The following is a 24,305-nucleotide window of genomic DNA, read 5'->3' on the forward strand; positions in this document are numbered from 1 at the left end:
GCCAGGACTGGAGCAGGCTAGGGCAGAGGTTTAGAATTCTATGAGGGTTTCTTGCTAGTTCCTGACGTGTTGGGTGTCTGAGCTCTCTCCACGAGGTCAGCAACTGTGCCTGCCTTACGTGCCATCCCTGGGTCAGGCTGGATGTGTAACCCATGCTTATTGGATGAATCGACGAGCTGATCACTACTTTTTACATCCCAGGGCTGTCTCTGTAGGGTAGAGGTAATAATGTTGCTCTAGTGCCTGACCAGAGACACTGGTCACTGGGCCTCCTGTGACGACTGAAAAAGAGAATGAGGCCTAAGAGCCTCCAACTCTGGGCTGGGCACCTGCATGCCCTGGTCTGGATTCATTCAGTCATTCAGGCTCTACCTATGCAGACCCTCACATATAGCTGGGGTCCAGCCTTCTAGAGGCCTTCAACCCAGGGTGAGACGAGATCTTCTCTGTGCAATGTCACATCACAGCAAAGGACAATGAAACCTTGTCAGGCCATGTCAGATTAGAAGTATGAGAAAACCCAGCACGGAAACTAGCACTGAACTTCATCTGGCCTACAGCAAGATTTCCAAAACTGAGTTTGTGTGTAGGGTCCTGTCCTTTTCCTTGAGCTGGGTGATGGTTATGTGGATAAGTTCACCTTAGGAGAATGTAGTGAGTGATACACTTATAATGGGTGCACTTTTCTGTGTGTATGTTACGCTTTAGTAAAATGTTTTTTGGATTTGAATATTTTTTTAAACTTAGAAAGGGAAAAACCAACAGCCTGCATCTGTCAGTCATATTAATGAATGCCATTACACTTGAAGTCAGGTGCAGCTGGGCTGGGCCTCAGGGGGAGAGGGCATTGTCCAGAGGCCAGCCTAGCTATACATGGATCCTCTTGAGCCCTGACCAGGGAACACGGGATCAGGACGTTCTGATCCACTGTGGTCTGCGCAGGGAGAACCTTAGGGGGACTCGGTGAGTCTGAGTCCTGAGGGATGAGCAGAATTGGAAGGGGCTGAGACTTTGGCCATGGGCAGGGAAGGAGGATTAGAGATTCTCACACGGCGTATGTAGGAACTAGAAAGCCCAATCCTCAGTTCCAGCCCAAATGCAGGGTAGAGGTCCTCTTGGAAGTAGTCCAGGGCAGGGGATGGCCTCACTGACTCCCCGACGGCTCCACATAGACCTGCAAACACTTGAAATCCCACCATTCAAGATTTCCTGTTTTGGCTGAGCCTGACAGAATGGAAGTATTTTATTCATTACTGGTGAGGTTGGGTGACGATTTTCTATTTCTTAAATGTGAAAGAAAATAAGTACAATGCTTTAATTTTTCCCTCTCAGATAAATCAGGGTATAAGTTGAACGTTCTATTTTTCTGTGTTCCTCAGATGATAGCTAAGATCAGGGCCCATGAGAAATCTTTGCTCTGACAGTCGTCCGTATTCTCTTTTTTTTTTTTTTTTTTTGAGACAGAGTCTCGCTCTGTTGCCCAGGCTGGAGTGTAGTGGCATGATCTCAGCTCACTGCAACCTCTGCGTCCCAGGTTCAAGCAATTCACCTGCCTCAGCCTCCTGAGTGGCTGGAATTATAGGCGCCCACCACCACACCTGGCTAATTTTTTGTATTTTGAGTAGAGGCCAGGGTTTCACCATGTTGGCCAGGCTGGTCTGGAATTCCTGACCACAGGTGATCTGCCCGCCTCGGCCTCCCAAAGTGCTGGGATTATAGGCGTGAGCCACCACACCTGCCTGCATTCTCTTTTTATTCCAGGCTCCAGAAGTGCTTTGAGGGTGCCAGAAATGGGATGGCCCCTGTGGGAGGAAACCCTTCCTCAGGGCTTACCAATTGCCTGTTTTTCTCCCCTGAGGGACTTGCAACCCGAGGGAGGGTGTGTGGGCAGCCTGGACAGGGCTGTCTCCTAGTACCTGGATCCCACTCCCTGCTAGAGGTTTCCAACACCATTCATTCCCTCATCTTGGGACCCTTCATTAGTCTGAGGTGTTCAAATGGCCCAGAGTGGCACTTTAAATTCCGGGGTAGCACAGCCTCCTGTGGAAGATGTACAGTAGTCTCCCCGTTCCCTGTCTCTCCTGTACCTGCTTTCTCTAAAGTGCCAGGTGACCTGCTGGATACAGCAGTCCCAAGAGCCGCAGGGAAGAAACAATATAGCAATGGCCCTCTTGGATTCATGTTCTAGTGGCCTGGTTTTCAGATAATGCGCACAGTGTTTGACCAGGAGCTACTTTTGGCTCAGGCATTTTCCAGATAAAATATCAGCTGGCCTGGTGTTAGTTACTGTGTCTGTTCTCAGGGCCTGGCTTGCTCTTCAGAGCTCCAGTGCCCTTTTAAGGAGAAATTTGGTAAAAACCGCAAGGGAGGCATCAGTGCTCTGGAGGTATTGCCCACACGGAGTGCAGGTCAAAGTTTCAGGCACCCCGGGTTGTTGGAGGAAAACAATTTGTCTATTCAGGAGGTCGCAAAACCACATTCAGGGAAACTCGCACCTCAAGTTTGAGCAGAGACCAAAGGCTCTGCCCTCCTTGGTCTGAGCACTGCCTTTGACCTGCCCCACTGCCTGGCTCTCCAGATCTCCACTTTGTGGCCCTTCCTAACCTAGGTTTGGGAGAAATTCTTGCAAATTACTGGTCTTTCTCCTTCTTCCATGAACAATTTTATGTTTTGAGTGGGGCTGAGTCCTAACAAGTCCTATTTAAAAGGAAAGTAGTCTCGTTACACTAACGAGGTTTGGCCCCTTAACACTGCTGTAGGGTTTTCTGCTTTAAGAGAGGGGCTGGGCTGGGTGAAGTGGCTCACACCTATAATGCCAGCACTTTGGGAAGCCAAGGTGGGTGGATCATCTGAACCTAGGAGTTCAAGACCAGCCTCAATAACACAGCAAAACCCTGTATTGTCTCTACAGAAAAAAAAATCTGTATTGTCTCTACAGAAAATACAAAAATTAGTTGGGCATGGTAGCATGCACCTGTAGTCCCAGCTACTCAGGAGACGGAGAGGGGAGAATTGCTTGAGCCACGGAGGTCCAGGCTTCAGTAAGCTGTGAGCATGTGCCACTGCACTCCAGTATGGGCAACAGAGTGAGACCCTGTCTGTAAATAAATAATTTAAGAATAATAATAATGAGGGATCTGGTAACGCAAAGAGTCTTCTCTTTGGGATTTCTCTTCTCTGGTGAGATTTCAGGCAGTGTAGCCAGTTAGGTGACAAATTCAAGGCACCATTAAGGAAATACATACTTAGCCAAGGGCTCTTCTTGGTTCCTAACTTTCCGCCTTAATTTTTCTTTGCATGGTCGTGGAAAGCACACTTTAGGGATTTATCACATCCAGCAAAACATTGAAAAAGGTAATAAAACATGTCCAAATCAGGTTCACTCCAGGAATGCAAAACTGGTTTTAACACTAGAAAATCAATCAAGGAGTTCCAGTAATAGCAAGCTAAGTAATTCACACTAATATTTCTATTGAAAATTTAAAAATTGGACAAAAATATAAAAACTTACGTTTTTTCTTTTCTTTTCTTTTCTTTTTTTAAGACTAATCTTGCTCTGTCACCCAGGCTGGAGTGCAGTTAAATGATCTCGGCTCACCGAAACCTCCACCTCCCAGGTTCAAGTGATTCTCATGCCTCAGCCTCCCAAGTAGCTGGGATTACAGGTGTGCACCATCGCACCCAGCTAATTCTTATAGTTTCACTGTATTGGCCAGGCTGGTCTCAAACTCCTGGCCTCAAGTGATCCGCTCGCCTCAGCCTCCCAAAATGCTGGGATTACAGGCGTGAACCAATATGCCACAAGAAACACTTACTTTTGAAGGCATCAAAGTTAACAAAACAGGCCAGGATTGGGGGTCTGGGGGAAGCAGAGTCCCAAAGGGATGGCCCAGTATTTGGATCTACTTCTCCTAGGGGCATTTGCCGACTCAGGAGGGGAATTGAGAGGCAGAGAGATGCTTTTGATTACTTCAAGGGGCTGTGGGACGGGATTAGGGTCCAAGTGCTCACTTAGTGGAGCTTTGTAGTTCATACATGGTACATCCCAAAGACTGCATTCTAGAAATGAAGGTGGACCAGAGTAAATAAACCTTTGTAGGGTTCGCAGCTTAAATTATGTCAGTCACTGAACACGGATTAAAGCTCTCTGGAGTGGTAGTCCCCTCAAGCAACCTCGGGTGTTAATGCCACCAGGCACCTGGCAGCAATAAATATAAATTATAAATCATTATATTATATAAATTATAAATTATTATTTATATTATTATATAAATAAGTTCATAAGCAAAAATAAGCAGGCACATCAGAAAATAAGGCATACACAATAACCAGCAGGAAAATAAAGAATATAAACAGATCTATAGGGGTCTTGGGATACTGAAATAAGATAGACTTTAAAATATCGAAGTTTACTATGTGCAAAGAGATTTTTAAACATTAAGATTGAGAGTTTCTAGCTGGGTGCAGTGGCTCAAGCCTGTAATCCCAGCACTTTGGAAGGCGGAGACGGGCGGATCACGAGGTCAGGAGATCGAGACCATCCTGGCTAACACGGTGAAACCTTGTCTCTACTGAAAAAATACAAAAAACTAGCCGGGCGAGGTGGCGGACGCCTGTAGTCCCAGCCACTCGGGAGGCTGAGGCAGGAGAATGGCGTAAACCCAGGAGGCAGAGCTTGCAGTGAGCCGAGATCCGGCCACCGCACTCCAGCCTGGGCGACAGAGCGAGACTCCGTCTCAAAACAAAAACAAAAACAAACAAACAAAAAAAGATTGAGAGTTTCTGCATAAAACTAGAAAACTATAAAACATAGAATCAATATAAATTTCCACATTAACAGACTACAAGAGAAAAATTCTTTACCTCAATAATTGCAGAAAAAGCGTTTGTTAAAATCAGTACCTATTTATGATTTTTAAAAAAACGAATAGAAGGGAATTTTCTCAATGTGATGAAGGAGAGCTACCAAAAAATCTACATTAAATAACATCTTTAATAGTAAAATGTTGTAAGATTTCCTTTGAAATTGTAAATGAGACAAGAATGTCATTGAGGCCACTACCATTGTCCTGAAGGTTTTAGCCAGTTCTATAAGAAAAGAAAAAAGTTATGACAATTGGAAAGTTATGACATTATTTGCATGTTGTACGATTGAGTATATAAAATTTAAAAATCAGCAGATAAACCATAAGACTGATAAAAGAGTTCAACAAGATTGTTAAATATAGAGTCAGTATATAAAAATCAATTACATTTCTCTATACCAGCAGAGTTTAAAAAACGATTTTTTTTAAAGTATCTATCATTTGTGAAAGCATCAAAAGTACCTAGAAATAAGCACATAGAAATAAGTCTATGAGGCTGGGCGCGGTGGCTCAAGCCTATAATCCCAGCACTTTGGGAGGCCGAGACGGGCGGATCACGAGGTCAGGAGATCGAGACCATCCTGGCTAACACGGTGAAACCCCGTCTCTACTAAAAAAAATACAAAAAATTAGCCGGGCGAGATGGCGGGCGCCTGTAGTCCCAGCTACTCGGGAGGCTGAGGCAGGAGAATGGCGTAAACCCGGGAGGCGGAGCTTGCAGTGAGCTGAGATCCGGCCACTGCACTCCAGCCTGGGCGACAGAGTGAGACTCCGTCTCAAAAAAAAAAAAAAAAAAAAAAAAAAAAAAAAAAGAAATAAGTCTATGAAACTATCTGAAGTTCTCCATGTAAAAAACTATGAAACATTATTGAGAGATATTAAAGCAGATCTAAATAAATGGAGAAATATATTATGTTCATGTATTGGAATATTCACTATTTGACATGATTAGGCTTTCTGTCCCCAACTAAATCTCATCTTTAATTGTAATCTTCATTATCCCCATCAGCCCCACTTGTCAGACCAGGTGGAGGTAATTGAATCATGGGGGTGGTTTCCCCCACGCTGTTCTCATGATAGTGAGTGAGTTCTCTCAAGATCTGATGGTTTTATAAGGGGCTCTTCCCCACTTTGCTCAGCACTTCTCCTTCCTGCTGCCTTGTGAAGAAGGTACCTTGCTTCTCCTTCACCTTCTGCTCTGACGGTAAGTTTCCCGAGGCTTCCCCAGCCATGCTGAACTGTGAGTCAATTAAACCTCTTTCCTTTATAAATTACCCAGTCTCAGGCAGTTCTTTGTAGCAGTGTGAGAATAGACTAATATACTATGTAATACAAATAACTGACAAAGAGCTAATATACAGAATATATAAATAACTCCTAAGAGTTCCATTAAGAACAAGTCAAATAACCTAGTACAAAAACAAGCAAGAGATTTGAATAGGCATTTCACAAAAGAGAAAATTAACAATAAACATATTTGGGTGATGGGTACACTAGAAGCCCAGTGACCACCATTACACATATACTTATCAAACACACACATGTATCTGCTGAATCTAGAATCTAAAAAAATAAGAAAATAATTACTACTACCACAACAACAAAAATGATAAACATCTGAAAAGGTGCTCAACCTCATTAGTAGCTCCATTAAAACCACAATAAGATATTCTTACTATATATTAACAAAGGTGGCTCAAATGAAAGGGTGACTACCCCAAGTGTTGGCAAGGATATGGGGCAACATATAAAACACTGCCAATGGTGGGGGGCAGGGGTGCAAATTGATACCACTACCTTAGAATGCATTACCTAGCAAAATGGAAGCTATATACACCCCATGACCCAGGGACTCCACTTCTAGAAATGTATGTGAATGTGCACCAGAAGACATACACAAAAATATTCACAAAGCATTGTTTGTAATAGCTAAAAGCTGGAAATCTCCCAAATGTCTGTCTCTAGTACAGGATACATTGTGGTGTATTCATACAATGGAATTTCGTAGTTACATGTAATAACATAAGAGATTTTCATCTTATGGATAAATATGTACTGTATGCTTTCATTTATATAAAATTCCAAAACATACAAAGCTAAATTATGGGGTTGAAGATTACATATGTTGGAGATGAAAGCATAAAAAGTCAAGGAAGTGATGGCCAAAAGGTAACCGACTGGAAGGGCATGTGGAGAGGTGATGGGTTTCTGGAGAATAGAAATATTATTTTTCTTTATCTGAATGATGGTCACCTGGGTGTTTATTTTAAGCTATTTCACTGTACATTTGTTTAGCATCCTTTTCTCAATGTGTATTATAGCTCAAAGTTTAAAAAATAGTAAAGAAAAATAACACCTATTAATATTTTGAGAAACCAGTATTTGGAAACAGTGGCTTAAAAGCTCATCTGAGAAGGTGAGGCTGAGGGGCTTGAGTCTCAAATCTAGGCAAACTGACTAGGGTCTCAACTTAAACTCCACGTTTCTTCTAGGGGGCTTTTCCTGAGCCCCTGGGTAAGGTCATGGGGTCCCCACAATGTCCCATTCTTCTCCTAGTGTAACATTCACCTGCTTCCTCCATCAACTTTCAGGGAGAGCAACTGTCTTTCTGCTTTGTCAGCCTCCAAAATCTGCACTCAAGGAAACACCAGAAGCCCCCACTCCCACCCACCCCTACTAGTGTGGGGGTGGGCAGGTTGGCATATTAATAGAGACCAAGATCTAAGGTCAAATGGCACAAAGTTCCTCTGAGGTGTGGGAGGAAGAGGAGGAAGGGTGGTGTTGATGGCTTTGTGGTCCCACAGGCAGGTCATTCACCAACCTGGACTCAGGAAATGGGCCCCTGAATTCCCTACTCCAGCCTTCCCCAACCAGCTCTCCAGTGGTTGAGGGGCCTCTGTTTGCTGTGGCCAACAGCATGGGCCAATACCAAGAATGACCAATACCAAGAAGTGGAGGATAAGCCCAAGAAACCACCATGCCCTATGCATGGGCGGCAAGATGAAGCCGGCTCGCGAGCAGAGTGGAGCCATCTCTCTGTACCTCGGATCCCCGGCCTGGCCCTGCATCCCCTCTCTGGCTGTCCTTCATGCCACCCACAGCTGCTCCTGACAGTCTCCTTGTGTTTGTGCTCTATCGTCCACCATCATCCCCGCGTTGAGATTGTCTGTGTCAGGCTGGCACGGGGGAGCCCCGTGTCCATGGAGTCCCTGAAGACCAGTGCAGGGATTCTGCGAACACCCTGAAACTGCATATAAAAGTGTGTGTGTGTGTGTGTGTGTGTGCATGCATGCATGCGGTGTATGTGCACGCATGCAGGTGTGTGTGTGTGCATGCATGCGGGTATGTGCTCACTCTGGTGTATGTGTGTGACTGACAGAGGCAGATATTTTTAATTACTCTTCTGGGAAACAGACTTTCAAAGGACTATGATTCAAAAAACTTTTTTTTTTCTTTGGTTTATTTTTAGAGACAAGGTCTTGTTCTGTCACCCAGGCGGAGTGCAGTGGCAAGATCATAACTCACTATAACCTGGAACTCCTGGCCTTAAGGGATCCTCCCTCCTCAGGCTCCCAAAACACTGGGATTACAGGTGTGAGCCACTATGCCAGCTGTAAAAAATTTAAAAAAAAAAAAAAATCCCCACTGACACACTGCCTGTATCTGAATTTTGTCACTATCATTTCTTAGTAGTGTGACTTTGTACATACATAATTTCTCTTTCCCTCATTTTCCTCATCTCTAAAATAGGTATAATAATTATACCAACTTCATATGGTAATCAGGCTATCATTAGGATTAAATGTGCTCATCCATGTAAAGCCCATGGAAACGTTTGGCATATAAGATGTTCTCTGTAAATAGTTACATTGTCTGGCCGTGGTGGCTTACGCCTGTAATCCCAGCACATTGGGAGGCTGAGGCAGGTGGGGCATCTGAAGCCAAGAGTTCGAGACTAGCCTGGCCAACATGGCAAAATCCCATCTCTACTAAAAATAAAAGCATCAGCCAGGTGTGGGGGTGCATGCCTGTAATCTCAGCTACTTGGAGGCTGAGGTAGGAGAATCACTTGAACACGGGAAGTGGAGGTTGCAGTGAGCCAAGATCGCGCCACTGTATTCCAGCCTGAATGATAAAGACATAGTCTAAAAAATAATATACACACACACACACACACACACACACATAGTTACATTAACATTGTCATTATTATTATGGCCTATGTAAGAGCCTGAGGCTCTTACTTCTCATATACTTCCCTTAGCACTCACAGAGCAGACAGTATGGTCTGAAGGGGGCTGAATACGCATTGCAGGAAGGAATGACTCTGCCAACCTCTTAGCACTGGTGTCTATGTCACTGAGGGCCACACTCTGCAAATCCGATTTCCTGAGGAGATCACAGGCACCGAAGATGGGCTGCCTGCTATGCCAGCATATTGCCCACTGTCTCTAGACTCTACAGGCCCTAACAAGGGTCCTGAACTGTCTCCTGGTCCTGGGCTCCAAAGCTGCTGTCATGGATGAATGCAGTTTTGCTCAGCTCCAGCAGAGTGGGCGGAAATAGAGCATTCCAACCTGTGCCATGGAATAAAAGGTGGAAGCCAGCAGCAGAAAAATCTGTGAGCCACACTTGAAGAAAAGTTGGTCATTGTCAGCAATGCATGCTCCCAGTTATTATGGAGAATTTTTTTACAAGCTTTTTCTAAAGTTCTGGCTTGTCAGTCAAGGAGAACTTGCCACATTACAGTGAAACAAGAATACAGCAAGGATTTGCCCAAGGAAATGCTGTGGTCAGTAAATTCTTCAGGCTCTCTCACAAGGCTTCGCCCTAGGATGAAATTTTGTCAAACTTGTAAAATGAATTTAAGCAAAAATAAATATCTAATAATGATTTTTCACTAATTCTCTGTCTGATATTTTAAGTGTCGCGATATTTCAAGAAATAGATCCATATCAGAGATGAATTTGAATAAGACCTTCCATGTGTCATTGCTTCCTAGGGTCCACGTGCCTGCACTGACTGAGTGGTTCATACCTGTCCTGACTGTGTCCACTAGACCAAGCCCTAAGCGGACCGCAGTTCACAATATGGAGATGCATAGGCCACAGTTCCTTCCTCCAGGAGCTTAAAATCCATGGAGAGGGGCAACTGGCTCTGTTTCAGGACACATCACAGAAGTGAAAAAGAGGTATTCATAATATGATCCAGAGAAAGGATCAGTGAAGTCCAATGAAAGGCATTGGAGAACATTTCACACAAGAGACAGCTTTGCTGAATTTAGGCCACAGGAACTGGAGAAAGTATCACCAACGGGCTGCATTTGGGTTGGACTTTGAAGCACTAGTTACTTCTTTTTTTTTTTTTTGAGACGGAGTCTTGCTCTGTCGCCCGGGCTAGAGTGCAGTGGCCGGATCTCAGCTCACTGCAAGCTCCGCCCCCCGGGTTTACACCATTCTCCTGCCTCAGCCTCCGGAGTAGCTGGGACTACAGGCGCCCGCCACCTCGCCCGGCTAGTTTTTTTGTATTTTTAGTAGAGACGGGGTTTCACCGTGTTAGCCAGGATGGTCTCGATCTCCTGACCTCGTGATCCGCCCTTCTCGGCCTCCCAAAGTGCTGGGATTACAGGCTTGAGCCACCGTGCCCGGCCGAAGCACTAGTTACTTCTAACAGGTAGCGGGAGGAAGAAGGGCACTTCGGGTTGTGTGATGAGCATAAGTGTAGTGTGGCAAGTAGGTCATTCCCCCACACTTCTCAGATGTGCACTTTTTTTAAAGGTAGTTTCTTTGATCCTTCTCACAAGCCCTTTTGCCTGTTAAGGGTGGAAAAGTTGTAATGAACAGCAGCTCAGTGTAGTCCAGGTTTGTTGTTTGATTTTGTTTTCGTTTTTTTGAGACTGAGTCTCACTCTGTAGCCCAGGCTGGAGTGCAGTGGCGGGATCTCAGCTCACTGCAAGCTCCGCCTCCCGGGTTCACGCCATTCTCCTGCCTCAGCCTCCTGAGTAGCTGGGACTACAGGCACCCGCCACCGTGCCCAGCTAATTTTTTGTATTTTTAGTAGAGACGGGGTTTCACCGTGGTCTCGATCTACTGACCTCCTGATCCGCCCGCCTCAGCCTCCCAAAGTGCTGGGATTACAGGCGTGAGCTACCATGCTGAGCCTAGTCCAGGTTTTAAAGTGTTTCAGATTTCCTCCCACCATAGATGACCTGTGGCACAGAGGAAAAAGGGGGCCCTTGAATCCTTGCTTACTGGCTAGTCTCTGCCACTAAGTGCTTGTGTGGACTGGTGTCTGCTGAGGTACAATGAATCTCCTCTGTCTTTTGGCAAATCCATGGTCCTCTGGCCTCCAGCAGGGAAATCCTCTCACGCCAGGGCCTCTGGGTCCAGACCGAAGCCTATGTTGGTGTGCTCTCCATCTCAGAACCTGCCTCTGCTTACTGCACACTGAGCACCCATGGACTTCAGAAGGCTGTCATGCCCCTCTCTGACCTGGTGGGGGCAGTCACTCAGCTTCAACCCCTCAGTCCAGTCACCTGCCTCCATCACGACTGCATCACTACTCCTTCCTCCTACTCAGTGTAGCAGCAAACACTGCATACTGCACACACACTCGCACATACATAGACACTCTCTCACACACACATGCGACCTCCCCATGCAAGACCCAGGCAGTGAGCCACCAGCCCCCCTCCTCCACCACACCCACAGAGTTCTTGGGCTATCTCACACACTAATCTTGCCCTCCAGGGGGAAACAAGGATACATGCATTTGACCTCTATGCATACCCATCTGTCTTCTCCCCCTGCAGCGCCCCCGGGTTGGGCTTGCCATGCCCTATTCCTGTTCGTTAGGAATTCCTCTTCAGGCACCCAGGCATTCCATCTCACATTTCTGCCTTGATGGCAGAAGTGGTATTTTATCTTCACAGTGAAAAAACCCAATGTACTAATTGGCATGGCTCTTGCTATGAGAGTTCATTGCTATTTAGACTAGAGATTTCTGACAATGAAGACACATTGCTTCAATATCCACCGTTATCCTTGTCACCGTGAAATGACATGAAGATGCGACTGTGTTTGGGGAGTTGGGAGCAAAATATATAGGAGTAGCATAGGGCATGCAAAAGTTTGTTGTTTGGGAGAAAGTGTGGCAAGGTAAACTGCGATGGGATCCTGGAAAGGCCTTCTATCCAACAGCAGCCCAAGCCCAACACCAGGCCTACAGAGGCAGCCCAAAGTGGGGCTTCCCACAAGGTCAACCTGCCCAGCTCAGCAGGCTTTGGACCGAAGTGGAGAGTGGAGTTGTCTGCTAGCCAGTCTCCCCCTTCCAGATCCTCACTTCCCCAGCCCCTCCCAGAGTCCTCCCATTCCCACAATACTGCGCAGCTCCGTGTTCTTGACTTCAGGTAGACACCTGGAACTGGTGACTATGGTGCTGACCCCACCCTGTGTGCTGCACACATGGTCACACTCACTAGTGAGGACGGACTCCTCAAAGCCCAGAGACTTTCATGATTCAACTTGTCATGATTCAGCTTTCTGAGGCTCAGTTATCTGATGGGTATAAAGTTCTTTCTCAATGTTTTCATTTTTATTTCTCTAATTACCAATGAGTCTGATCAGTTTTATGTTTCTGGTCTAGGATTTCGTCTTCTGTGAATTGCCTGTTTCTATTCTTTGCACACTTTTCTACTGGATTTTAATTTTTTTTGCTTGTTGTAAGGAGATTTTAGTTTGCCAAGGATTCTTATCATCAATAGGTGTTCTTTATCAAGAGCTTTTTCCATATCTATTTAGAGAATCCTATGATTTTCAAAATTAGAGATGCACAAAATTGAAAACATGACATATTTACATATGACTTGTGATAGCAAAATAGTGGAAACAATTTAAATGTCCTTCAATAAGACATTTGGCAAATAAAGTGTGATAGATCCATACAATGGAATCATAAGCAACCATTAAAAATATGATGAAGTTGTTTATGAGCTGATAGACTCCCAAGATATAGTGCTAAGTAAAAAAAACAAAATGGACAGAAGGGTATGTATAGTACAATAACAACGAGAGCATGGATAGCTATACAAGAGTACGTATAGCACAATCGTCTAGAAAGTGGGGTGGGAAGGATATATATGCATATTTCATATGCATAAAATAGCTTTGGAAGGACATGAAAAAGATTTTTATAGGCATCTAGAAAAACAGAAGGGATGATTCCCCTGGCTCTGCATGAGCCAAGTACATCCAGGAGGAACAGCGTTTGGAACCAGGAGCTGCCTGTGAATAGCACGGGTCCAGAGAGAAGTGTGCAGGGTGGGCACGTGCACGATCACACTATATTAGAGTCTGTTGAAGGGCATGCATTAGTGATGTCGCAAAAATTAAAAACTTTCGGAAAACAGTCTTCAGCTATTTGAAGGATAGTCATGTGGAAGAGAGACTTTTTCCGAATAGCACCATAATTACGGCTCTCAAGTTCGTGTACATAGGAGCCTCAAAGAGACAGATTGGCCCTCAAAAATGATGCAAACTCTCTGATGGTCCCACCACTCCAAAGATGGTTGGGGTTGTTTCAAGAGAGGGTCACATGCTGCATGATTTCATTTACATGAAGTTCAAGAGTAAGCAAAACTAATTCATGGAGACAGAGGTCAGAAAAATGGTTACCCTTGGGAAGTACCAAGGGTACCTTGGGAGGGGCTGTGAGGGGGCCTTCTGGGAACTGGAAAAGTTCTGTATCTCCATCTGCATAGTGTTTTCAAGGGTAACTGTTTACATATGTAAAAATTCAAGCTATACACTTAAGACTTGTGCACTTTACATATATATGTTGGTAGTAGGCAGAATAATGCCCCAGAGATTTGTACATACTCACCACCAGAACCTGGGGACGTGTGCGTTTGCATGGCAAATGAGAACTAAGAACATGTGCAGATAATTAAGGTTGCAAATCAGCTGACCTTACAATGGGGAGAGTAGCCTGAAGTACCCAGGCGGGCCCAATGTAATCACAAATATCCTTAAATGTGGAAGAGAGAGGCAGAAGAGGTCAGAGTGACGCCATGTTTAAACAACTTAGCCCACTGTGGCTGGCTTTGACCACAGAGAAAGGGAGCCAGGAGCCACAGAATGTGGACGGCCTCTAGAACCCAGGAAGTGCAAGAGAATGGATGCTGCCTAGAACCTCCAGACAGGAACACGGCCCTGCTGACGCCTTGCTTCTAACCCAGCGAGACCCATTCTGGACTTCTGAACCACAGAACTGTAAGATAATACATCTGTGTTGTTTGTGTTGTCTCCACGTTTGTGATAAATTGTTCTAAAACTTAGAGGAAAGTAATACAATGTTGTACCTTCCAAAAATTTTTTAGGAGAGTGTCTGAGGTGGACTAGGGAGCACGCTGGAACAGGCCTGGAACAGTTTACCCCTGCATAAACTATAAAGAATATGTTGATGGACTACCTCAGCACAACATTCAGAGTTCCCTGTCCACAGCCGACTTCCCAGGCACACAGCCCTGTATCCCTCTCCTCTGTGAAAACAACAGTTTTGCCTGTGAGCAGCCTTGCCCTTTTCCACTGACTCTACGCTTCATTGTGTGGGGAAACATTTCAGACATTCTTCTTCCCTGAGACAGGGAGAGGGGCTCTGGAGGAAAGAGGTGCCTTCTGCCCTGCCTCTGTGAGGGTGGAAAACATCCAGTCCCCAGCAGCACCTAGGCTTCTCCCCATGGGACAGCCTGGGAGTGGCCAGACTGGGCCCAGCTGCCCTGGCATTGCTGGTGCAGGGGAATTGTTGTTACTTGGGGTTATATGGCTTGACTTTGCATTTCCTGCATGTTCCTTTCCTCGAGGGCTTCTTGCAAAGTTTGAGTTAATTTGAAATGTTGGCAATGACTCTTTTTCCCTTGGTGGGGGTAATCGAACGTTTCAGTTTAAAAATAGGCCTGACTTTTCTCATGGTGAGGGCTGGCTCCAAAACAGGTGATGAGCACCAGGTGTGAGCATACGATTGAGGGTGGGGGTGGGCGAGATGCCCTCCATCTGTGGCTCCCCGCTCCAGAGCAGCACCACCATCACCCAAGCACTTAGAGCTGCAAATTCTTCAGCCACCCTCAAGGCCCGATGAATCAGACACTGTGGGGATGTGTTCAGGGGTCTGGGTTTAAGGTAGCCTGGTGGGTGATGCTGATCCACACACAAGTTGAGAACCCCTGGATTACTGACCTTGAAGGAGATATCCAGGAGTGAGAATACAACTTGCTGTGTCCTGGTGGCCGATTCCCTTTTGCTGTCAGACTTCCACCATCCCATCTGGACCAGCTGTGTGTATCTCCCACCGGTGTGCCTCCTCCTTCCCCACTGCACTTACTGAGTGGCAGAGACTTTTCCTAGGCCTTGGCCTCTTTGACTTCTCTCCGTGGTGTGCCCTGCTGGAAACTCCCTCCCTCTGGGGTATCTGTGACACAGCTCTCCCCCCACTCCTCCTCTCCCTCTCAAGGGCCTTGGGCCCTTTCTCTTCTCTGCAGATACTCAGCTCCCCACCCGCCGCCCCAGACAACCAACTCTCACCCTAAAACCAATGACAGTCTTCCTCCTGGGCCTATCTCTGACTTAACTCCTATTGCCTAAATGTTTTGCAATGCCTACAAGAGATCTCCAGGGAATATCTGGCCAATTTCTTAAATTTGGCCTATCTAAATATTGCATGATCACACTTAGATGTGGAATCTAAAATAGTCAAATTCACAGAAGCAGAGAGTAGAACAGTGGTTGCCAGGGACTGGAAGATGAAGAAAATGAGGAGATACTGATTAAAGTGTACAAGTTTCAGTTATGCCAGGTGAGTAAGTTCTGGTGATCCAATGTACAGCAATGTGACTGTAATTAACAACACTGTATTGAGTAGTTGGGATTTGCTAAGAGGGTAAACCTTAAGTATTCTCGTCACAAAGGAAAATGGTAACTATGTGAGGTGATACATTTATTAGCATTTTTGTGGTGATGATTTTATAATATATATGCATATCAAGGCATCAAATTGTGTACCTTAAATATATACAATTTTTACTTGTTAATTATACCTCAAAGCAGAAAACAAAATGAAAAAAAAAACTATGACAGACCTGTCTAGTGGGACCCAGCCCTGCCCCACTGCCCAGCAGCCCTGTCCTTCAGAAGCATAGAGACTGCGATGGTCACCTCCACTCGGATGGGGTCATTAAGTACCAGGCAGAGGAAGGAGACTGCCACGAGGGTGGGTAGCTGCAGAGGAGGGGCTGTGTGGGACACAGGGCAGGGAGGGAAGTTTAATTTTAATGGAAGGAGCAAGTAGGAGCGCGTCATGGTGTCAGGTTAGGGCTTGTGTTCCAGAGGGAAGCTAGGGAAGGGTCAGAGGCATCCCCTCCTTCAAGGGTAGAAGCCCCTGGGAAGAAGCCCGAGGGAACCCCAGAAGGCCAGCTTCTCTCCAGCTCCTGTACCCCATCCCATTTCTCCTAAATTGTAGCAGTGAAACACTAACCTCACCCAGTGTGGGGAAGGCAGGGAGGCAGAGCCAGGGAGTCCAAGAAGCAGCTCAGAAAAGTGGCTGCTGCCCCAAAGTGAGCCAGTGCCCTTGCTCTGAGTCAGCTCCGTGAACCTTGGTGGGGCCGGAGGAGCGGCAACGGGGACCCTGCTGACCAGGCTCCTATGACTTGGAAGTCCAGGGGTCAAACCTCCTCTAGGGAAGAGGCCACAAAATAAAGCACCAGGAGAGTCAAGGGAGTACGAGGGTCTCTGCTCACAATCTGGGCACTCCAAATGCAGCACACTTGGGTGCTAAAGTAGTCAGCGAGGTAAAAGTTGTGTGACAGAATGACCCTAGAAAGTTCCTTCAGAAAGCACCACATTGGAGACAGTCCGCTGGGGAAGCAACCAGGTGGAAACCTAAGAAGCAGTGCAAGTCTTTGCCCTAAGGTCCTCAGCGAGCCATGAGCTGTGTCAAGAAGGCACAGGCCACTGGCTCCTCAGGAGCAGGGCCCATGTCTTTGTCATGTTTATGGCTGGAGGATTTGCAGTGCTGCGTGCACCCCCATCGCGGTCACCGCCTTGCACACACTGGCTGCGCTGGCCGGGCTGCACTAAGTGCTTCCAGTGGGACATCTGAGTCCGTTCTCACAATGGCTGGCTAAGGTGGGTGCTGATATCGCCCCCATTCCACACGTGACGACTTGAGGATTAGAAGGTGACTGAGTCCCCAGCTAGAGGGAGGCACAGCCATGAGCTGATCCCCAGTGGTCTACGTCCAGAGCCCTGCGCTTAATCACTGCCCTGTGTTATGCAGAACATTCTTAATAAATACAAATATTGTTTACTGAGAACTTCCTATATGCCATGTATTGTGCTAGAGATGTCACACGCATTACTCACTTAATTCTTAGAACCCCTCTCTGCAGGAGGTACTATTATTATCCCTACTTTATGAGGCAATGAAGGAACAGAGAGGCTCAAGAACATGCCTGAGGCCACACACTGAGAGACAGAGCTGAGATTTGGACTTTCCAGGGTAGTATTGCCTCCGTGTGATGGTTTTCAAACATCTCTGCAAATTCTTTAACACTCCTAGCAAGAGAAGAGGTTTAGTTCCCCTCCCCTTGAACCTAGGTGGAATTTGGTAATCAATTTGATGAACAGAATTTAGCAGGAATGATGATGGCTGCAAACTTCCATATGCTGGTTTCTCTTCAGCTGCCATGGAGATCACAGAGAAACCAGAGGGGGGAGGACCAATGGGGAAAAGCACTGGGATGGGGGGCGGGGCAGAGACAAAAAAGAGAGGGTTAGAGGGGATCAGAGAGCGGGGAACCAGAGAATGGAAAAGGAGGAAAGCAGTGAGAGAGAGCAGGGGGGATGATGCCAGGATGCCTGAGGAGTCCCAGCTTTGCGGTCTTCCCAGCCCAGGCAGCAGACGCAAGCATGAAAACACCTTCGAGAGGACCCCATCAGCTGCCACCATCTGACTACAACTGTGTGACAGCCCCAGTGAGAACTGCACAGCTGAGCCCAGTCAATCCAATTTGTGAGCAAATAAATAAATGCCTGTTACTTTAAGTCACTGTCTTAGGGTGGCTTATGATGCAGGAGTAAGTAACCAGAAACCCAGTGTCCATATCTTTTTATTTTTATTTTTAGAGACAGCATCTTACTCTGTTGCCCAGGCTGGAGTACAGATAGCTCGCTGCAAGTCTTGAACTCCTGGGCTCAAGTGATCCTCCCACCTCAACCTCCCAAGTTGCTAGGACTGCAGATGTGCACCACCAAGCTCAGCTAATTTTTAAAAATTATTTTTTTGTAAATAGCACAGGTCTCACTGTGTTGCCCAGGCTGGTTTCAAATTCCAGCTTCAAGCGATCCTCCCGCCTCAGTCTCCCAAAGTGTTGGGATTACAGGTGTAAGACACCATGCCCAGCTAATGTTTTCAATCACACTGTGAACAAACTAATTAATCAATAAGTGAATGAAAGAATGAATCAATGATGTCAAAGAAAAAAGTCATATACTGAGTTCAAAACAGCCGAGAGATGCTTCATGTAAGAGGAAAGAGATTAAGCTGGGCTGTAGGCATGGTGAGTCTATCAGAAGAAGCAAGACTGTGCAGTGGGATGCTGTGAACAAATGCTCACAGGCAGAAAGAAGCACAGATGTGCAGGGCCAGAGAGCATGCTAGGAGAGAAGAAGCTTTGTCTGGGAGGAGAGAGGAAGTGAGCAGAGGAGGCAGTGGGCCAGGCTGAGGAGAGGTGTTGAGATCCAGCTGCGTTGCATCCTATAGAACAGGGGAAGCCCTGAAGCTTCAGAGGGAGCAGTGCTGAGGAAGCGGTGTTTGGAAAGTGAACCTGCCTAGGAGATATGGCAGAGCCAGAGGTGATGCTGGAAGATTAAGGCCATGGTGTTGGGGGATGGCAATATTTTCAACTTTATCATTATCATTCCCTAAAGAGAGAATTTAATTTGAATTTGAATTAATTATGATTTAAATTAAATACTAAGGATAAGATTTTGTCAGAGAGGGTGCAGCTAGGATTCCTTCACCCGCCAAGATCATGTGGAGAACATGGGTGTAAGGGATGGGGGCCACGCCAGAGCGGGGGAATAAGGGGCAGATCTGAATTACAGTCTGACAGATGGATTGATATAACTTGATGGATCTGGAAGGGGAAGGGTGAGGAGGAGGGCAAAATCAACAAGGGCTTTGTCTTAGTTCATTTTGTGTTGCTATAACAGAATACCTGAGGCTGGGTAATAAAGAAAAGAAGTATATTTAGCTCATGATTCTGGTGGCCAGAAAGTCCAAGAGCATGGCACCCACATCTGTTTGGCTTCTGGTAAGGGCCTCGTGCCATGTCACAACACAGCAGAGAAGCAGAAGGGGAAGTGGGTGTGTGCAGGGACCAAGGCACAACCTTGCCTTATAACAACCTTCTCTTATGGGAACTCTTTCATTCCTGAGAGAAATAATCCAGTCTCTTGAGAGTGAGAACTCACTCGACTTACTGCCAAGAGAAAAAACAGTGCCAAGTGGAGCTCCATGGCCCAAACACCTCCCATGAGGCCCATCAGCATTTTAGAGACCCTGTCTCTAAAAACAAACTGTAAAATGATGTATACCCCCATCCTGCTGTTTTGACAAATACTCCTTCCTATCAGCTGAGAATGGCTCAGCCCAGCTTCAGAACTTGCAGACTCCACGGAATTACAGGCTGGTGTGTGGCAGCACAGGGAGACTGGGCCCAGCCCATGAGCTGTCTTTCTTCTTTTCCTGCCACAGCAGGTCCCTGCACAGGGAAGAACCTCTGTGCATGCATGTGGTCACCCTGTCCACATATTTAAGCCATTCACACCCCTTGAAACAGCCATCCCCGGCCACCTCTCAGGACCAGGGGTTGGCACAGGCAATGCAACAGTGCCCTCGGGGGGCTTGCCTGGAGAAGAGGCGTGCACAGGCCCTGGAGGTAGGCTGGGGCTGTGTAGACAGTGATCCTGGGGCCCAGTACCCAAGCGTGGCTGGGAAGGGCAGGAACAGTAGGTGAGCATTCTCCCCTGGGCCCCACAGACTCGACACTGAGCCGTGTGTGTGGCCCGAGCAGGGCCCCTCTTGCCTGAGTCTGAGGCTGCCACTGACAACAGGTCCTTGCCCTCCACCTCCTGCTTTGTTCTGCCAATGAAGGTGCCAGTCAGTATCAGAAGGCAGGAGGTATTGGAAGGAAGGAGGAAGATGAGGGGAATGGCTTCTCCTGCATCACTGTTGGCCCAGCTACGGGCTGTGTCCTCCTTTTGAAGGCCACAGCTCCCATCGGGCAGCTTTTTCTGACAGCGACAGCTCTTTTCCAGGCTCAGGTAACTGCGTCCTCCTCTCACGCTCAGGCCCAGCCTGACAATGGCTCCACAGTCTTTGCAGGCTCTCAGGTTTTGCCACAGCTGCTAGTTTCCCTTGACCCTGCCCATGCCTCTGTAAATGCACCTTCACTAGGCTCTCTTCAGTGACCCCTTGGAGCATGCCAACTGCTTCCTGTTACTCTATCCTTTCGCCATTGCTTTTCCTCAGTGCTCTATCTCAGTGAATGGCCTCACCCAGGTCACACACTCAGGAAGTGCCCCAGGTTCCTCTGATTCTGTGGGATACTAAGACCTGGCTCTCTTCCCTCCGTAGCATCTCTCAGGTCCCTCCACTTTTTTCTGTGATCTTAGCTCAGCTCCTCACCAGCTGTAGCCTGGAGCATCCCTGAAGGGCCCAGCCCGTGCCCTGCATCCATCCTCAGCCCCTCTAGCCTCCTCCATGCAGGTCCACAGTAAGCTTCCTAAAGCCCAAGACGCATCCTGTTGCTCCTCAGCTTAGGCTGTGCTGCCAAGAGTCTGAACTCAGCAAAGCCCTCCCAGAGCAGCGCTGCCCCTTGCTCCAGCCTTCTCTTGATATGCCCCTGCCCTGCACTCCCTCCTGTTTACACACGCATACACTAGACATAATCCAGCCACGTGGACCTGCTCCTGCCCCCTGACACTGCACTGCTTCCTGCTCCGGGGTGTATCCTTCTTCCTGCCTTCTCACTGCTGGTGCTCACCCACTGGGTATCCTTCCAGACTCACTGCAAGTGTCACCGCCTGGATGCAAGCTTCTGTGATCTCCTCTCTGGGCAGAGCTGACCATTCCCTCCTTTCTCCTACTCCATCGGTAGAGACACCCTACATCACTTCTGTCATACTTGATAGCACTTCATCATTTATCTGTTTCCCCCCAGTAGACCATCAGCTTCTTGAGAACAATATTTCATTTTGTGCAAAGTAATTTAATGTAAAAACAGTTCCAATAGTACGAACTTCCCAGGCAAGGGCAGCTCTTCCCCAGGGCCGCCCTTCCCTTGTGCCCTGATCAGAACCCGCTGTGTACCCCAACAGCTCCCCAGCCTTTTCTTCCCAGTGGTCCTCACAATTTGACATCTCCACATGAGGATTTCATTAAACTGGTCTTCCAACTAAAGCATAAACTCCAAGGACTGTGTCTGTCTTGCTCCCTACTGGGTCCATAGGGCCAAGGACTGCCCAACACATAGGAGCAGCTCAAAAAATACATATGTGTCTTATGAACAAAACCATTTTGGTTGGAGAATCTGACCTTTGTTGTCTCCATTTTTTTCTGGCCATTTTGATGAGCTCCTTGGATATATTTGAAAAGATTCCATGATGACACTAGATCCCTTCTGTACCTCCCATCTATGCAGTTTGAATTAAAAATCAGCATTGTGGTGGTGGAAGTGTAAAATGGTGCAGCCACTGTGGAAAACAGCATGGTGGTTTCTCAAAAAAAAAAAAAATATATATATATATATATATATATGTGTGTGCTCATCTATTGCTATATAATCTAGCAATCCCACTTCTGGGTATGTTTCCAAAAGAATCATAAGTAGAGCTTTGAACAGATAATTGCACATCCATGTTCATAGCAGCACTATTCACAATAGCCAAAAAGAAGAAACAACACAAATGTCAATCAACAGATAAATGGATACACAAAATGTGGTAGACATATCCAGTGGAATATTCAGCCTTTAAAAAAAGGAAATTCTGTCACATGCTACAACATGTACCTTGAAGACATTATGCTAGATGAAGTATGCCAGTCATAAAAGCCACTCCAAAGTAGTATAATTCCTATATGAAGTAGTTAGGATAGTCAATTATGGAGACAGAAAGTTGAATGGTGGTTGCCAGGGGCTGGAGGAATGAGAAAGAAATAGGGAATTCTCGTTTAATGAATATAGAGTTTCTGTTTGGAAAGATGAAAAGAGTTCTGGGGATGGATGCTGGTGATAGCTGTGTGACAATGTGAATATACTTAATGCCACTGAACTGTACACTCAAAAATGCTCAAAAGGGTCAATTTTATATTATGTATTTCACCACAATTTTAAAAATGAAATTTAAAAGAAAATCAGGGCTGGGCACAGTGGCTCATGCTCTTAAGGCAGGCAGATCACTTGAGCCCAGGAGTTCGAGACCAACCTGGGCAACATGGTGAAAACCTATCTCTACACAAAATGTAAAGAAATTAGCCAGGCATGTTGGTGCACGCCTGTAGCCCCAGCTACTCAGGAGGCTGAGGTGGAAGGATCACCTGAGCCTGGACAGTTGAGGCTGCAGTAAGCTCTGATCCTGCCACTGCACTCCAGACTGGGCAACAGAGCAAGACCCTGTCCAAATAAATAAAATAAAATAAAATCAGAATTGCAGCATTTCTCCTAACAAAAGGAGGAGAAACCCTGTGCCCCTGGAGGTTCTAACCAGGGCACACTACCTAATCAAACAGCTGGTTGCTTAGACAAGGTATTTTTGTTTCAACTGATCCATGGGATTATTAGGAAGCTGACAGATTTTTAATCTTTTCTCTTTCTAGACTAAAAAGGTCACCCAAGGGGTATCTAGTCCTAAGCTGATTCTTCTCTATCAACTACTTTTAATTTTTTAAAAAATATTTTGTTTAAAAACTTGGTGTTTGAGTCCCACCCCCAGAGATTCTGATTTAATTGGTCTGGGGTATAGACTGAGCATGACAACTTTTTGTTGTTGTTGTTTTTGAGCCAGAGTCTCACTCAGTTGCCCAGGCTGGAGCAATTGAGCCCAGTGGTGCAATCTTGGCTCACTGCAACCTCCACCTCCTGAGTTCAAGCAATTCTCATGCCTCAGCCATGCAAGTAGCTGGGACTACAGGCGTGTGCCACCACACTAGGCTAATTTTTGTATTTTTAATAGAGATGGGTTTTCACCATTTTGGCCAGGTTGGTCTCAAACTCCTAGCCTCAAGTGATCCACCCACCTCAACCCCCTAAAGAGCTGGGATTACAGGCGTGAGCCACCACACCCAGCCTCTATCAACCACTTTTAAACACCATTCCACAGGAAGCCCCACTTAGAGAAATAAGATGGGAATGAGGATGTAGTCCACAACAGTATTGAGGCTATTGAGGGACATCATTGCTCAAATTATCTGCTTAGTGTGGTGCGTGCTACTGGAAGAGGGTGTTAGGCTGGGCCCGCACTTTGGGTGGGTTGGGCCCAGTTTCTACTTCTAACTAGAAGCCTGTCAGGGGCTGCTTCCAGGGAATGAGACACCTTCTATCACCTGCACAGAGTCACCTATGTGCTGTCTGTGCAGCCTCCTTTCTCACAGAGACCTGCCCATGAGGCGCTGAGTGAAATGGGGACACCCAGGAGCACCTGCAGGGAAGGTTTCTTGTCTCTAAGCCATCTTCAGATGCTCCCATAGGGTACAGGTTATAAAGATCATTGTTTCTGCAATCATCCCATCTTGCCTGACTGGCCAGAACTCTGGGTGTCTTATTTATGGGCTCATGGAGGCAGGGAGCCCTGGTACCTCACTATGTGCTCTCCTCCCCGCATTTCATCCAAGTGACATCTGGGCATCCAGGAAAGCCCTGCAGGAGATCAGAAGGGCCCAGAGGACCAACTGCCATGGGGAGGAGGCTAGAAGGAAGGAGGAGTGGCCCCTACCTATGCTGTGTGGCTGAGATCTTGACTTCTATGGAAGGTGATGCCTCTTTCCTTAGCAACTCCCCCAAAGTCAGAGCCCTGCCCAGGGTCAGAAGCTTACCCAGGCAGGGGCAGGGAGCCGTCCTGACCCTCCACACTCTGGAGGGCCCCGCAGAAGGGCCCAGAAGATGCAGTGGTCAAACCTCAAGAAGTCCACTTTGCTCCTGGAACTGGCTTGAGGAAGGAGCAGCCTGATGGGGACTGTGGTGTGTTGCAGCATTCTGCTCAGAGTCAGGGTTTCTGGGAACGTGGCAGGATTTCATCTGCCATTCCTGAGAGCTAGCTCCTGGTGGGAGCATTTTCATAAGGCTTTCAGTTTTGCAGCTGATGTCACAAAAGAAACCTAAGTTCTGGG

General features: G+C 46.7%; 1 protein-coding gene across 1 annotated transcript in view; it reads right to left on the reverse strand.

Moving 5' to 3' along the window:
* The window catches only part of GABRR2 (gamma-aminobutyric acid type A receptor subunit rho2), a 71,527-nt gene that overhangs the window by 14,592 nt on the left and 32,630 nt on the right, over positions 1-24,305 (reverse strand). The window lies entirely within an intron of this gene.

Source organism: Trachypithecus francoisi, unplaced genomic scaffold (genome assembly GCF_009764315.1).
Source record: "Trachypithecus francoisi isolate TF-2019V2 unplaced genomic scaffold, Tfra_2.0 Lachesis_group15, whole genome shotgun sequence".
In the NCBI taxonomy this organism is placed as follows: Eukaryota; Metazoa; Chordata; class Mammalia; order Primates; family Cercopithecidae; genus Trachypithecus; species Trachypithecus francoisi.